This window comes from Ranitomeya imitator, chromosome 5 (assembly GCF_032444005.1).
Source record: "Ranitomeya imitator isolate aRanImi1 chromosome 5, aRanImi1.pri, whole genome shotgun sequence".
Classification (NCBI taxonomy): Eukaryota; Metazoa; Chordata; class Amphibia; order Anura; family Dendrobatidae; genus Ranitomeya; species Ranitomeya imitator.
The window spans coordinates 426,400,399-426,416,820 of NC_091286.1; positions in this window are offsets into that span (position 1 = coordinate 426,400,399).

The following is a 16,422-nucleotide window of genomic DNA, read 5'->3' on the forward strand; positions in this document are numbered from 1 at the left end:
CAGAATCACATTGCAAGGACCAGCTAGAGAAAGTGATGACTGCCTTGCACGGGTTGGGCTGGATAATCAATCTCAAAAAGTCACGTCTCCAACCCTTAAAAGTGCAGGAGTTTCTGGGATTTATTGTAGACTCCAGTCGGCAGGAGTGTCGCCTGCCGGACGCCAAGGTAGCTAAGGTTCAACGGCTGGTCTCCAGGGCGATTGACAATCCCTTAGTGTCACTTAGAAGTGCAATGTCTCTCTTGGGCACTCTTACGTCTTGCATCCCGGCGGTCCTCTGGGCCCAGTGCCACACAAGGGCACTACAATGGGACGTTTTACACAATTCCCGTCGTCTAGGGGCTCACCTCGATAGTAAATTTACACTTTCTACGGAGGCTACACATTCACTTGTTTGGTGGACTCACACTTCAAATCTACATAGGGGGGTCCCTTGGATAAATCATATTTCTAGAGTTTTGACTACGGATGCTAGCCCTAAGGGATGGGGGGCTCACTTAGGGGAGGATTGGGTTCAGGGGCTATGGCCTCAGTCTGAACAGGACTCCTCCTCCAACTTGAAAGAGCTGTTGGCTGTAAAACATGCCTTAAATAAATTCCTTGTACCCCTACAGGGTCAACACGTCAGGCTATTATCAGACAATCGGGTAACTGTGGCCTACATTAATCGTCAAGGTGGTACACGATCTAGTTCGTTGATGAGGGTCGCAAATCATATTTTTCAGGTGGCCGAAGAACATCTTCTCTCTCTGACGGCACTTCATATAAAAGGAAGTATCAATACCAAAGCCGACTACTTAAGCCGCAACAGTCTCAGACAGGGAGAGTGGTCGCTGAATCCAGCCGTCTTCAAGCAGATCATTCAGTTATGGGGTTGTCCAGAGATAGACCTTTTTGCCAGCAGAGGGAACAAAAAATTACACCAGTTCTGCTCCCTAAATCCAAAAGACAACCCATATGCGGTGGACGCTCTGCTGATATCATGGCGCTTCAGGCTCGCATATGCCTTTCCCCCTCTAAATCTAATACCATTAGTTCTGAGGAAGATTCGGGAGGACAGGGCCCAGGTAATCTTGATAGCCCCATTTTGGCCCAAGAGGCCATGGTTTCCTTGGCTGAGGAAAATGTCGGTATGCCAGCCATGGATTCTCCCAGAATTGCCAGATCTACTCTCCCAAGGCCCAATCCTCCATCCACGGGTAGCCAATTTACACTTAGCGGCATGGAACTTGAAAGGTCTTTACTGAGGGGGAAGGGATTCTCTCAGAATTTAATAAATACACTCCTTAAAAGTAGGAAACCCTCTACAACGAGCATCTATGTTAGAGTGTGGAGAAAATTTCTATCATATTCAGGGGCTCAAATTGACCAGAAACCATGTATAAACCAGATTCTTGAATTTTTACAGAGAGGACTAGAGATGGGCTTGGCCACAAGTACTCTGAGTACAAGTGTCGGCTCTGGGGGCACTATACAATCTCAACTTAGCCAGTAATAACTGGATATCCAGATTTTTCAAAGCAGTCACTAGGTCCAGACCAATCATAAAACAAAGGTTAGTCCCATGGGATCTGAATCTGGTTCTCTCTGCCCTAACGCAGGCCCCATTCGAGCCTATCGATACCATTCCTATAAAAATCCTTTCAATCAAAACAGCCCTCTTGGTTGCACTCACTTCTGCCAGAAGGGTTAGTGATCTGCAGGCACTTTCCAGACATCCACCATACATACAGTTCAGGGAGGATAGAGTAATCTTGAAACCCGATCCCCTCTATCTCCCAAAAGTTGCGTCAAAGTTCCACAGGGTACAGGAGGTAGTCCTACCCTCATTCTGCTCCAACCCTGCTAACGATAAAGAACGTAAATATCATTGCTTAGATGTAAGAAGGTGCCTCCTTAGATATATTACAGTTTCAGATGCCTGGAAGAAAGATAACCTCTGTTTATAGCCTATCAAGGGGTGAGGAAAGGTCTTAGAATATCTAAAAACTCTCTGGCCAGATGGATCAGGGAGGCGATCTCTCTTGCTTATACCGCAGGTGGCAACGAAGTTCCAGATGGAATAAAGGCACACTCCACGCGGGCTGTAGCATCTTCCTGGGCGGAGAGGTCAGAAGTATCGATCGAAGATATATGTAAGGCGGCCACATGGTCTTCTCCTTCTACCTTTCTTAAACACTACAGATTAGATCTGGGTAGTTCCTCAGACCTTACGTTTGGGAGAAGGGTGCTGGAGGCTATTATCCCCCCCTAGTCTTCTTTGTTTTCTCTGAAAGTCTCTCGTTGTGCTGTCATGGCGACTGAATAAATACGTACGCTACTCACCTGGTAGCAGTGTTTTTTCAGGAGCCATGACAGCACCCTTAGATTCCCTACCCTATGTTTGGATGATTCAACACCCTTTTTGGTTTGCCTTAAAATTGCTTGTTTACTTACATAATAAAATGTATTTGTTTATACGCTGCATCTGTGTTATTAACCTTGGTGGTCCTCTCATGCTCTGGAACCAACTGACGTGGGAGAGAGGTACCGCCCTTTTATGTCTGTAGGTTTCCTGTCCCTGAAGGGCGGATCCCCTCTCTCTCTCGTTGTGCTGTCATGGCTCCTGAAAAAACACTGCTACCAGGTGAGTAGCGTACGTATTTCACCAAATCTAATCAACACTTGCTACAGAGTAGAAAGCCTGTGACCACCAAACTATACAGGAAAATCTGGAAAAGGTACCTTTCAATTTCAGGCACCAAGTTGGATGCCATTTTAGAGTTTATGCAGAAAGAGTTTGAACAGGGGCTGGCCACAAGCACTTTGGAAGTCCAAGTTGCAGTTTTAAGGGCCCTGTACAATTACGACCTAGCTGGGAATCGCTGGATATCTAGATTCATCAAAGCATCCAACAGGTCTAGACACATCCCCTCTGTGTACTCATCCTTGAGACCTAAACTTGGTCCTTTCAGCCCTAACAAAGGCCCCTTTTGAACCCCTGTCAGAAGCCTCATTAAAAGTCTTATCACTCAAAACATGACTTCTTGTAGTGCTTACATCAGCTCATAGGGTCGGTGACATCCAGGCCTACCCGCCTTTCACGCAGATTTTGAAAGATAGTGTTGGTCTTAAAACTGACCCAGTCTATCTTCCGAAAGTATCGTTGCAATTTCACAGATCTCTGGAGATATCCCTCCCTCCTTTTTGCCCTAATCCCAAAAATAGGGGTGAGGAAGCCTTGCATACTTTAGACATCAGGAGGTGCCTAATCCAGTATCTAGCGGCCATACGGGTGTGCAGGAAGGGTAGGTCTCTTTGTATGCTTCCAAGGGCACGCTAGCAAGATGGATAAGAGACGCCATCACCCTGTCATAATAAACGCATGGGGCAGCCATCCCGGAAAAAAATAAAAGCCCACTCAACAAGAGTGGTGGTGACCTCCTGGGCAGAAAGTCGGCGCCTCGATAGAACAGATATGTAGAGCTGCTACTTGGTCTTCCCTCTCTACATTCTTTAATCATTATCGACTGTAGCTATCCTCTTCTTCAGACCTTACCTTTGGGAGAAGGGTTCTGGAAGCAGTGGTCCCTCCTTAGCATACAAATCTCTGCAATTCTTTGTGGTGCCTTCATGGAGAAAAGAGAAAAACGTAGTTACTTACTGATAACTGTATTTCTCTGAGCCCATGACGGCACGCGTACATTCCCTCCTTTCCCGTGTAGGTGTGCACACTTAGTTTAGTTAACGTTATAATTTGAGGTTGCCATGCAGTGTCTGTTAGGCTATGTGCACATGTTCGGGATTTCTTGCAGAAATTTCCTGAGCAAAACAGGACATTTTCTGCAAGAAATCCGCATGCGTTTTTGGTATGTTTTTTTGCGGATTTTTCAAGAGTTTTCCAATGCAATAACATAGTGGGAAATCTGCAAAATTAATGAACATGCTGCGTTTTTTACCGCGATGCGCTTTTTTTTTTTTTTTTTGCGGAAACACATCATGTGCACAAATTGCGGAATGCATTCTAAATGATGGGATGCATAATGTATGCTTTTTTTTGCATTTTTATAGCAAAAAGCGTGAAAAATCTGAAACGTGTGCACACAGCCTAAAGCTTCATAATAATGTTATAATTGTAAATATGTTCTGTTATTTATTATTACCGTATATACTAGAGTATAAGCCGAGATTTTTAGCCCATTTTTTTTTTGGGCTGAAAGTCCCCCTCTCTGCTTATACTAGAGTCATACCCGGGGGTCGGCAGGGGAGGGGAAGCGGGGGCTGTCTAGTTATACTTACCTACTCCCGGCGCAGTCCCTGCAGTCCCTGCTTCTTCCAGCGCTGCAGCTTCTTCCTGTATTGAGCGGTCACGTGGTACTGCTCATTAGTCATGAATATGCGGCTCCACCTCCCGTAGGGGTGGAGCCGCATATTCATGACTGAAAATGAGCGGTAACTGTGACCGCTCAATACAGGAAGAAGATGCAGTGCCGGGAGAAGCATGGACCGTGCCGGGAGCAGGTAAGTATACGGGGAGGGGAGCGCTGTGCGATATTTACCTGCTCCTCGCTCTGGTGCGGCTCCGTCTCCAGCGTCCTCTGGCAGTGATGCTCAGGTTAGAGGGCGCGGTGACGTAGTCAGTGCGCGCCCTCTGCTGAGCGTCGGTGCTGGAGACTGAGCCGCACGAGGAGCAGGTAAATATTGAAAGCGCCGGCGTCCTGAGCAAGAGAGGAGAGTATGTGATTTATTTTTTTTTTTTATTGCAGCATTATATATTGGACAGCTTTATATGGAGCATCTACGGGGCAATAATGAACAGTGCAGAGCATTATATATGGGGCACAGCTTTATGTGGAACATCTATGGGGCAATAATGAACGGTATGGAGCATCTATTTTTATTTTTGAAATTCACCAGTAGCTGCTGCATTTCCTACCCTAGGCTTATACTCGAGTCAATACGTTTTCCCAGTTTTTTGTGGCAAAATTAGGGGGGTCGGCTTATATTCGGGTCGGCTTATACTCGAGTATATACGGTAATCTATAGTTCCTCTCGTGCTCTGTAAACAACTGATGCGGGAGAGAGGTACCTCCTTTTTATCTTTAGGTTCTCTGTCCCTGATGGGCCGATCCCCTCTGTCCATGGTGCTGTCATGGGCTCAGAGAAATTCAGTTATCAGTAAGTAACTATGTTTTTAATAGCCCATTGGGGCTTAGCGAACGTTTTTTTTCAAGGGTATCGTCCAGGGTATCAGGATGGTCATTATTAAGATACAGCTCCCTTACCCAGACAATCGATCTTAATGACCATCCAGATACCCTGGATGATGGCTGCCTGAATAAAATGTAGCCTTGGACTATCTGCATTGGCCATATATTTAAGACGAATTCCATACATTTTGTTCTCATGTGCTTTATAATTAAGAATAAAATGGAATTTGCCCTTTTCTTATAGTAAACGAAACTGTCCATATACAAGATTGCTCCCACATGCAGTAATGTGTGATTGCGCAGGCTCTAAAATGGTCTATTAATTACTAAATAATGGTGATCAAGAACTACAGTTTGCAACAGCGCATGCGCGTTCTTACTCTGACCCTCCTGTTGGCTGTCCAGCACTGATATGCACAGTAATGTTTAGACGCTGTGCACTGAGTGTAAGCCTGTAATAACCTAAACAATACACAATATGCACCTGGGTGAGTAATTTTTAAAAAGTCTTTTGTATATCAATCTATTTAATGTTTTTATGCATTATGCAATGTGTTCACGATTTTTCACTTAAACTTTATACTGATAAAATCACTGCATGCATATTTGCACAAATGATTATGTATTGCATAGTAATGCTGTTTTGACAGTTTGTAAATTATAGTGGGATGTAATGCTCCTATACTTCCTTGTACACCCATTTCGCTGCTTGATAAAAGTTTATAGCACTAGAAACTTTGCCAACTCACATGGGCTAAATAAAGTCCACTTGTTTTTTGGTAAATATTGGAGTGCTATTTGTTTTTTCTATTTTATAGGCATTTTTGCAAAAATCTGTTTTGCATGTGAGGCTTTGCACCCACCACTCACACTTTTTTTATAATGTGCTAATATAGAGGTTATATATTGTGACAGTCACTGGTAAAGTACTAGAGGGGAGATGTATAGCACGGAGGTTGTTGGTTTCAGTAATCTAAACCTAGGAAAAATCATCCAGCATACCAAATGAGGGGTTAATCAGCCATGTTTAGTGCTAGGATGATTGAACAGCTGAGGAGTCCAGAGGATAAATACCCAACCTTCTGCCTTCTTCAGACTGTGCAGCGTCAGCTGATCCCTAATCACATGCCACGGCCGTGACGCCGCACAGTCTGAATAAGGGGGAAGGAGATAAGTGAGAGGCAAAAATATGCACTGGGCATGCCCAGGAATCCCAGCCCCGCAGTGTAAAACAAACAACGCCCATGAAGCTGCGCCCGGCGCCAAGGGGGTCTGAATGACGGCTGTTCCGCTTATCTTTAAGAAAAAGTCCCACCTCCGGGACAGTTTGAAGGTATGAGGGGACACATTTTTAGAAGTGTTAACTGCAGCGTGTGCAAAGAGAATAACTAAAAGAGCCACCTTGTCAAAATCCAGCATTAGTGCTGCACAAGTTTGCTCTTTTAGTTACAAATGCCTGGGGGGGACAGGTTCCCTTTAATTTCTATTGTTGTGTCAGCGTGGCGGTCGCAGGACATATTGCCGGATACACAGCAGGGGAGCAGCTGACGTTACTGAACCCCACTAACACAGGAGCAAGTGTTTTTTTTTCTCTGTGCAGACAGCACTTCCAAGCACCAACTGGCAGTGTTGGAGCCCAGGGTCAATCAGGGTGTAGGCTGAGGCCCAGGCTCGGACTGGCCCACCGGAGAACCGGAGAATTCTCTGGTGGGCCCAGGCACTGACACAGGGCCCCCACTGCTCCCGGGCCCCCACTGCTCCAGCCCCCCCCCGCGCTCGCCCGCCTCCCTCGAAGACGATACTCACCTGACCCTGCTCCAGCGATGTCTGGTCTCGGCGTCTACAGCTCCTCCTGAATGAGCGGTCACGTGGTACCGCTCATTAAGGTCATGAATATGTGCATATTCATGACCTTAATGAGCAGTATCACATGACCGCTCATGCAGGAAGAAGGTGCTGCGCCGGGAGTCGGGACAGAGGCAGAGGGATGTCTGTGCTGCCGCGTGGTGTGTGGGACAGGTGACGCTGGTCAGGTGAATATGGGGGACGGGGGGATGAAGGAGGACATAAGCTGGCGCGCCATGCAGGAGCGGGGGGGTGGTGATAGTGGTGGAGAGAAGCCATGCATACAGGAGGGGGGAATATGAGCATGAGCCATGCATTCAGGAAGGGGAATATGAGCCATGTATTCGGGGGGGGGGGGATATGAGCCAGAGCCATGCATACAGGAGGGGGAATATGAGCCATGCATTCAGGGGTGGGATATGAGCCAGAGCCATGCATTCAGGAGGGAGGAATATGAGCCATGCATTGGGGGTGGGGAATATGAGCCAGAGCCATGCATTCAGGGGGTATATGAGCCAGAGCATTGCATTGGGGGGGAATATGAGCCAGAGCCATGCATACAGGAGGGGGAATATGAGCCATGCATTTGGGGGGGGGGAATATGAGCCAGAGCCATGCATACAGGAGGGGGAATATGAGCCATGCATACAGGAGGGGGGATATGAGCCGCCATGCATACAGGAGGGGGGATATGAGCCAGAGCCATGCATACAGGAGGAGGGAATATGAGCCATGCATTCAGGGGGATATGAGCCAGAGCCATGCATTCAGGAGGGGAGAATATGAGCCATGCATTCGGGGGGGGGGGGGGGAATATGAGCCAGAGCCATGCATACAGGAGGGGGAATATGAGCCATGCACACAGGAGGGGGGATATGAGCCGCCATGCATACAGGAGGGGGGGTCATTATACAGTATTGAGCATCATGTGGGATCATTATACAGTATGGAGAACTGTGTGGCTGCAGCGCCCCAGAGATCTGGTCATTGCAGTAACGTCGCTCTGCCACTAAGGGGAGTGATGGTACGTCTGATGGCACTAAAGGAGTTCTACTGACCAGGTATCACCAAGCACACACTAAACTTCACACTCCGGACACTAGGGGGAGCAAAAGGCTTATTTATTGGGCCACTTCTCACATTGGTAAAACTAGGGGTCGGACAGGAAGTTAGGCAGAACGAAGCCTGGGAGAGCTCCAGGGAGGACCTGTCAGAACTGGGAAATCTGGCACGTACCTAGCGAAAGGACAGATTGTTCCAGACCCGCCCTGCACTACCTTGCGGCAGTATCCTAAGAAAGAGACGAGAAAGGAAGGATATTGTGGAACAGTGAGAAACGAGATCAGCACAAAGGAGATCCAGGAGGAGTCGTGCCCCGAGAACGGCAACATCTTACTGAGGCGCAGAGCCGGTGGCCGGAGCACCGAAGAAGTAAGTCTCCACGCATTACTTCAAACAGCGGCAGGACAGTTAATTACAGGTTGGCTGTCTACCATACAACACCTAAGAAGGACATAGGTGGCAATCATGGGAGAGGGGCGGCACTAGGGTTCCAGAATAACTCCAGGCCTACCTGTCATAAAGGTGCGTCCTAGCCATAACATACCTGGGGGACGGAGAAGAGAAAGATCTAGAACGAACGAGAACAGAAGTTGTGAGGACTATCCTGAATGCTCAGCAGGGAAGCACTACAACACACAGGCGCTAGTGGGTAGACACTGATTTCCACCTGCAAAGGGAACTCTGGATGTGCCTTCGGACCGGCCGGTCTCAGACAGCCCTGTTGAAAGTGCTCTGGATTGAGGATCCTGAAACCTCCAGTAAAAGGTAAAGAAACTGAACCCTGTGTCCTCGTTATTCCTCACACTACGCACCATCACCCTTTATTGGACGCCCCTTAGCAGGGTCACGGACCGGGTCCAGCCACCGTGACAACCCCAGAACTGAGACAGAAAGGACCGGTACCAAGTAACCTGTGGCCCTGTTTGTTGTTGGGCGATCCATGGCCATTATTCAGTATTGAGCATCATGTGTGGCCATTATACGGTGTGGAACATCATGTGTGGCCATTATACAGTGTGGAACATAATTTGTGGGCATTATACAGTATTGAGCATCATGTGTGGCCATTATACAGTAGGGAGCACTGTGTGGCCATTATACAGTATGGAGCATCATGTGTGGCCATTATACAGTATGGAGCGCAATGTGTGCCCATTATACATTATGGAGCATGATGTATGGCCATTATACACTATAGAGCATCATATGTGGCCATTATACAGTATTGAGTATCATGTGTGGCCATTATACAGTGTGGAGCATCATGTGCGGTCATTATACAGTGTGGAGCATCATGTGTGGCCATTATACACTATGGAGCATCATGTGTGGCCATTATACACTATGGAGCATCATGTGTTGCCATTATACAGTATTGAGAATCATGTGTGGCCATTATACAGTTTGGAGCATCATGTGTTTTTATTGTGTGGCCATATTTCTTTTTGTTTATAATTATTGTATATAAAACAGTGTGATCAGCAGTGCTAAATGGCTGTGGTTGGGACGTGGATATGGGTGTGACTATTTGTGAAATGGGTGTGGTCAGAGGCGTGGCCTAAAATTTGCAAACTTTATGCCTCCTTCCCTTCTTCAAAAGTTGGGAGGTATGGTACCACATTTGCCAGATCACGGCAAGTGCCGCAAATCCCATGGGGAATGAATGAGGCCGAATGCAGTGTTGCCGTAAGTGATCTGTTACACGGCAGATGCAGAAAAACTTCCGGATTTGCTGCAAAAGGCTACTTTCACATCAGCGATTCTTGCCAAAGTCACTGCCGATAGTGTCATACTCACCAAAGGGGGAGGCAGCACTAAAAGTGCCAAGGGCAGCAGAAAATCTAAATACGGCCCTGGGGGGCTACATTATATTCTGTGGGGCGACTGCATTATACTCGGGGTACTACATTATACTATGGGGGGCTACAGTATACTCTCAGGGGGGGCAGCATTATATTCTGTGGTGGAACTGCATTCTCTCAGGGGACTACATTATATTCTGTGACGGGACTACATTATATTCTGTGAGGGGGCTACCCCCAACCCTTGCTACATTATTAAGACGAGAACTACCATATATTATACCCTGATATTAGCGCTTTTTACCGCACAATTGGTGGTCTTTTATCTATTTCTATGTAGCTACATAGTGGGCCCCAAGAATGATTTTCTCTGGTGGGCCCAAGGTGCTCCAGTCCGACGCTGCTGAGGCCTGTACTTGAGGCAGTTTAATATCTGTTGTAGTGTCAGCGTGGCAGTTGCAGGACACATTGCCGGATACACAGCAGGGGAGCAGCTGACGTTACTGAACCCCACTAACATGGCAGCAAGTGTTAACTGTGCAGACAGCACTTCCGAGCAGCAACTGGCGGTGTTGAAGCCCAGGCAATCCAGGAGAAGCAGAGTGTAGGCCGAGGCCTAATTGCAGCAATTTGAAAGGGAACCTTTAACCCCCCCAGGCATTAGTAACTGAAAGAGCCACCTTGTGCAGGTGTCAGTCTCCACCAGCCTGAATGACAGCATTTCAAGGGACAGCAGTTTTGCAATGCCAGCATTCTGAGCCTGTGCTCGGGGGTGGTTTGCCGAGAATGGCCGCCTTTTCTCCCATGCCTTTGCTACCGATGGCTGTAGACTGGGCTGGGAGTGTGAGGATGACTGGGAACATGGTGCTGTGGGTGGAATTACACTGGGTCTCTGGACAACAGTTCCAGAGGTTCTTCCATGGCGATCCTGTGAGGAAGCCGAAAGTCATTACTGGGTCCTGTCGTCATTAAAGCGGTGGTCACGATGGCAGCGACCCTAACCTTGGCCCTGAGAGTCCAAATTAAAGGGAAGGTCTTTAAAGGGCTTATTAGAAATAAGAATGTTCATGACGCCACCTGTGGTATTCTGTCAGGTGTGACCGACGCTGCTTAAAGGGGTCCTCTGGGGAGTGATGGCTCTGCAGCAAGGATAGTACAGCTTTCCACAGGTGAAGTTGGGTTCCCAGGGCTCCCAGTGTATTCGGCAAAGATAGTGTGGTGCCAGAAATAATCAGAGGACACAAGGTTGCAGTCTCTTTACCGGGTTTACAGCCACAGTCCAGGGTACCAGCAACAGGTGACTGTGAATTCCAGGCAGCCTGGAAATGAGTTGAATTCCCTTTGCCAGGTCAGATTGAGAGCCTTCCTCTACGTGCTATATAATAGTCCCTTGCTTCCTATGGCTTCTTTCAAGGTCCTCTCTGTCCTGAGACAGTACCTGCATGGTAGGCAACGCGAGCTGCTTTGTAGGGGTCTCTATTCACGGTGACTCCTGGCTCTGTATGTTGCTGTACCTCAGGGTGTAGGTGTGGGCAAGTTACTCTCCATCTCCTGCCCTCCGGTTTCTGCTATGGGGAATACAGTCCCACACAGCCTTGCAGAGGCGTAACTAGGTGTTCCGGCACCCGGGGCAATAATTCAGTTTTTCGCGCCCCCTCCCACTCCCCCCCTTCCCCGAACATGTGTGATTTGCACACTCAGTTATGTACCCACGAGCTCCTCTCCCTAATGCTCTCAATGTTCAGTGAAAAACAGAGAGAAGCAGGATGAGAATCTCGCTGTCACTGGACCATAAGTATGAAAATTGCATATGAGTGAAGTGTCCATGTGACGACTACTGGAACCTGCAGAGCTAAATCCTGGCATCGTAGGCTTCTGAATTCTCACAGCGAATGCAATGCACACTTTTAGGATTCTCCCTTGCCGGTGGACAGTCATGTCAGTACAAGCATGTGATTTGTATGCTTCTGGCCTCACTCAGTTCATTTTCATTGAGTGAGGCCACACATGTCTAGTCAGCACATGACTGCATGAATGTAAATTGCCAGCACAAGAGAATCCTAACAGTGTGCAGTGCGCACTCTGAGAATTCAGAAGTCTGCAGTCACAAAGAATGACTGCGAACTCATTACAAACCTGGACATTCCCTTTAATGCTCCTTGCCTAAATAAAAACATGAGTTAGTTAGTATTACAAATAACATTTACATCCAGGTACATATACAGTTAGGGCCAGAAATATTTGGACAGTGACACAAGTTTTGTTATTTTAGCTGTTTACAAAAACATGTTCATAAATACAATTATATATATATATAATATGGGCTGAAAGTGCACACTCCCAGCTGCAATATGATAGTTTCCACATCCAAATCGGAGAAAGGGTTTAGGAATCATAGCTCTGTAATGAATAGCGTCCTCTTTTTCAAGGGACCAAAAGTAATTGGACAATGGACTCTAAGGGCTGCAATTAACTCTGAAGGCGTCTCCCTCGTTAACCTGTAATCAATGAAGTAGTTAAAAGGTCAGGGGTGGATTCCAGGTGTGTGGTTTTGCATTTGGAAGCTGTTGCTGTGAGCAGACAACATGCGGTCAAAGGAACTCTCAATTGAGGTGAAGCAGAACATCCTGAGGCTGAAAAAAAAGAAAAAATCCATCAGAGAGATAGCAGACATGCTTGGAGTAGCAAAATCAACAGTTGGGTACATTCTGAGAAAAAAGGAATTGACTGGTGAGCTTGGGAACTCAAAAAGGCCTGGGCGTCCACGGATGACAACAGTGGTGGATGATCGCCGCATACTTAATTTGGTGAAGAAGAACCCGTTCACAACATCAACTGAAGTCCAGAACACTCTCAGTGAAGTAGGTGTATCTGTCTCTAAGTCAACAGTAAAGAGAAGACTCCATGACAGTAAATACAAAGGGTTCACATCTAGATGCAAACCATTCATCAATACCAAAAATAGACAGGCCAGAGTTAAATTTGCAGAAAAACACCTCAAGAAGCCAGCTCAGTTCTGGAAAAGTATTCTATGGACAGATGAGACAAAGATCAACCTGTACCAGAATGATGGGAAGAAAAAAGTTTGGAGAAGAAGGGGAACGGCACCTGATCCAAGGCACACCACATCCTCTGTAAAACATGGTGGAGGCAACGTGATGGCATGGGCATGCATGGCTTTCAATGGCACTGGGTCACTTGTGTTTATTGATGACATAAGAGCAGACAAGAGTAGCCGGATGAATTCTGAAGTGTACCGGGATATACTTTCAGCCCAGATTCAGCCAAATGCTGCAAAGTTGATTGGACGGCGCTTCATAGTACAGATGGACAATGACCCCAAGCATACATCCAAAGCTACCCAGGAGTTCATGAGTGCCAAAAAGTGGAACATTCTGCAATGGCCAAGTCAATCTCCAGATCTAAACCCAATTGAGCATGCATTTCACTTGCTCAAATCCAGACTTAAGATGGAAAGACCCACAAACAAGCAAGACCTGAAGGCTGCGGCTGTAAAGGCCTGGCAAAGCATTAAGAAGGAGGAAACCCAGCGTTTGGTGATGTCCATGGATTCCAGACTTAAGGCAGTGATTGCCTCCAAAGGATTTGCAACAAAATATTGAAAATAAAAATATTTTGTTTGGGTTATGTTTATTTGTCCAATTACTTTTGACCTCCTAAAATGTGGAGTGTTTGTAAAGAAATGTGTACAATTCCTACATTTTCTATCAGATATTTTTGTTCAACCCTTCAAATTAAACATTACAATCTGCACTTGAATTCTGTTGTAGAGGTTTCATTTCAAATCCAATGTCGTGGCATGCAGAGCCCAACTCGCGAAAATTGTGTCACTGTCCAAATATTTCTGGCCCTAACTGTAGATGACGTAGTCTCTGGAGTCGTTCTCCTTCTTTTCTTCATCTTGTCGAGACCCCATGATGAGTTTTTTCATCCACAGCCGTCTCTGCAGACTTCCATCTTCTCCGCTCTTCTGCAGCAAATCTCCACATGATGCCCTTAAAGATACAAGTGTGATTATAATGCTCCTGAATAAAAAATTGCCCCTCACTATATTGTCTGCACAAAATGACCCCCACACTGTCCCTCTTATGGTACATGCTCTACACACTTACCTCTCCTTTCCATACCGAGCCCTCTTTACACTGTCCTCACACTGTGTCCCCCCCTATAGGGCCCAGTATTTATACTGTACACTCTCATCACACTCCCCGTCCTTGGTATACTGTCCCCTCCTCGCTGTGCCCTTACATTGTCCCCCATGCTACGCCCCCACTACTCAGTTTCTATTCTGTGCCCATTCACTTTTCTCCCCCATGCAGTGTCCTCAGCTTTCTGCCCTCATGCTGTCCTCCGCTTTCTCCCCTCATGCTGTCCTCCGCTTTCTCCCCTCATACTGTCCTCCGCTTTCTCCCCCCATATTGTCCTCAGCTTTCTGCCTCCATACTGTCCTCAGCTTTCAGCCTCCATGCAGTGTCCTCAGCTTTCAGCCTCCATGCAGTGTCCTCAGCTTTCTGCCCCCGTGCTGTCCTCAGCTTTCTGCCCCCATGCTGTCCTCAGCTTTCTGCCCCCATGCTGTCCTCAGCTTTCTGCCCCCATGCTGTCCTGTCCTCAGCTTTCTGCCCCCATGCTGTCCTCTCCTCAGCTTTCTGCCCCCATGCTGTCCTCTCCTCAGCTTTCTGCCCCCATGCTGTCGTTAAATTCTTTGGTGTCTTCAGCTCCATTACCCCGAGCACATTCACCAACCGCAACGCTGTGTCTTGTGTTATCCCCTTTGAAGAGCCTGCAAGTGACGTCAGCAGCGTGCATGATCATATGACCTGATGATTACGCTGCTGGCGTTTCACTGAGCAGGAAGTGCCGGGGGCGGTCAGGACTTTGTTCAAGTGTACTTGCGCCTGAAGACGCCGCCCAGTACAAATCACTGGGAACTGAAGCACAGCACCTTCTGTGAGCCAGCTGTCAGTATGACAGAAGGCTCAGAGAACAGCAGAATCTCAGTGTGGGGTGGCAGAATGCCGCCGACTGAGAGCCTCCTCCTTGGATTGCGCTTCAAGCGGCCCGATGGTGCCCCCCTGTCAGCTGCACCCGGGGCACATGCCCCGGCTGCCCCCCCTAGATACGCCACTGCAGCTTTGGACTCCCAGTGTCTGGTCTCTGCGCTTCAGCATGGAGGGAGCCCAGTCGCAGCTCCCCTCCATCTTCTCACTTCTCTGCTCTTCCTCCTTCACTGTCTCACACAATCTCACTAACTCCTCCTCCAAGCCAGAATATATTTCTAGGGAAGTTCCCCTGAAACCGGGTCCAGAGCTCCCCCTTCTGGCCTGGAGTCAGAACGTGTTGCATGTACAAGTTACCTGTAAAAGGGATCCTCCTCGTTTCCAGGCATGGCATCACCCTCCCAGAGAGGAAGGCAATACCACTGTGGTACCTGAACTCCTGGGGTGCCAAAAAGCTGTATTTACATTTCCTGGTGATGTGGTTTATAGTTTTGCAATAAAGCGGGTGAACTTTTAAATAGAAACTGTTCCTGTGGTCTACTTCTTTAAGAATCAAAGTGAGTCACAATACCACAGTTGGTGTTTCGAATGCAGGCCATGTTCCAGGAACATGTGTAGCGGCCTCAGGAAACTGCATGTCCTGGGTAAAGGCGGCTGTCGGAATGGAACAGCGGTCAAACAAAATGGAGATGATCAAGCACCTGATGCTGAACAAGCAGCGCTAAGAGCAGCAGCACTGGGAGCAGCAATAGCTAAAAAAAAGTGTGTGCGTATATAGAGTGTTCTGTCCTCACTAGCTGAGGCAGGCTCATACGTAGCTATACAGTCAGCTAAACCGCTATACCGGGGTCCAATAAGGAGACTGTGTTTGAGTCTGTGCTTTATTAAACGTAGTGGTATATTGATGCGGTGAAACTGTGAGCAATTATATACATAGAATCAGTGCATGGTATAGAACAGATACATAATACACATGATATACATTATGCATAACATTTAGAAAGCTAGTGACTAAACTGGGAGTACAACTGGCTAGGCTAGGCTAGGCTAATATGGAGCAGAAATATCTACGGAAAGCATAAAAACATACCGGCAATGCAATCGCAAGGGGGATGAAGTGAAGCGTCTTTCCTTGAAGGCAGACTGAAGAAAGTGAAAGGAAAAATGGAGGGAAATGGAGGCTGAGCTACCATAATGCATTGCAAAGGAGGAGGAGAATCAGACATGGATAATACAAACACAGAAGATTGAACTGTCAACATAACTCTGACCGCTAGAGGGAGCCAAAGCACTAAAAACAAATAAAGATATGAACATCAATACTGAGAAACCTGCAATTACGCAAACAGATAATCAGGGTAACAATGTTAGATGGCGGAGATAGAACACTCCCAGTCTGGCATCAACGGATGTCACTACTCCTTTCTTCCGAAGGCAACAATAGGACCAGTTCAGATACCGGTCTGGAAAATGTCTTAGGTTCATTCCCTTTGGTCATCCTTAGCT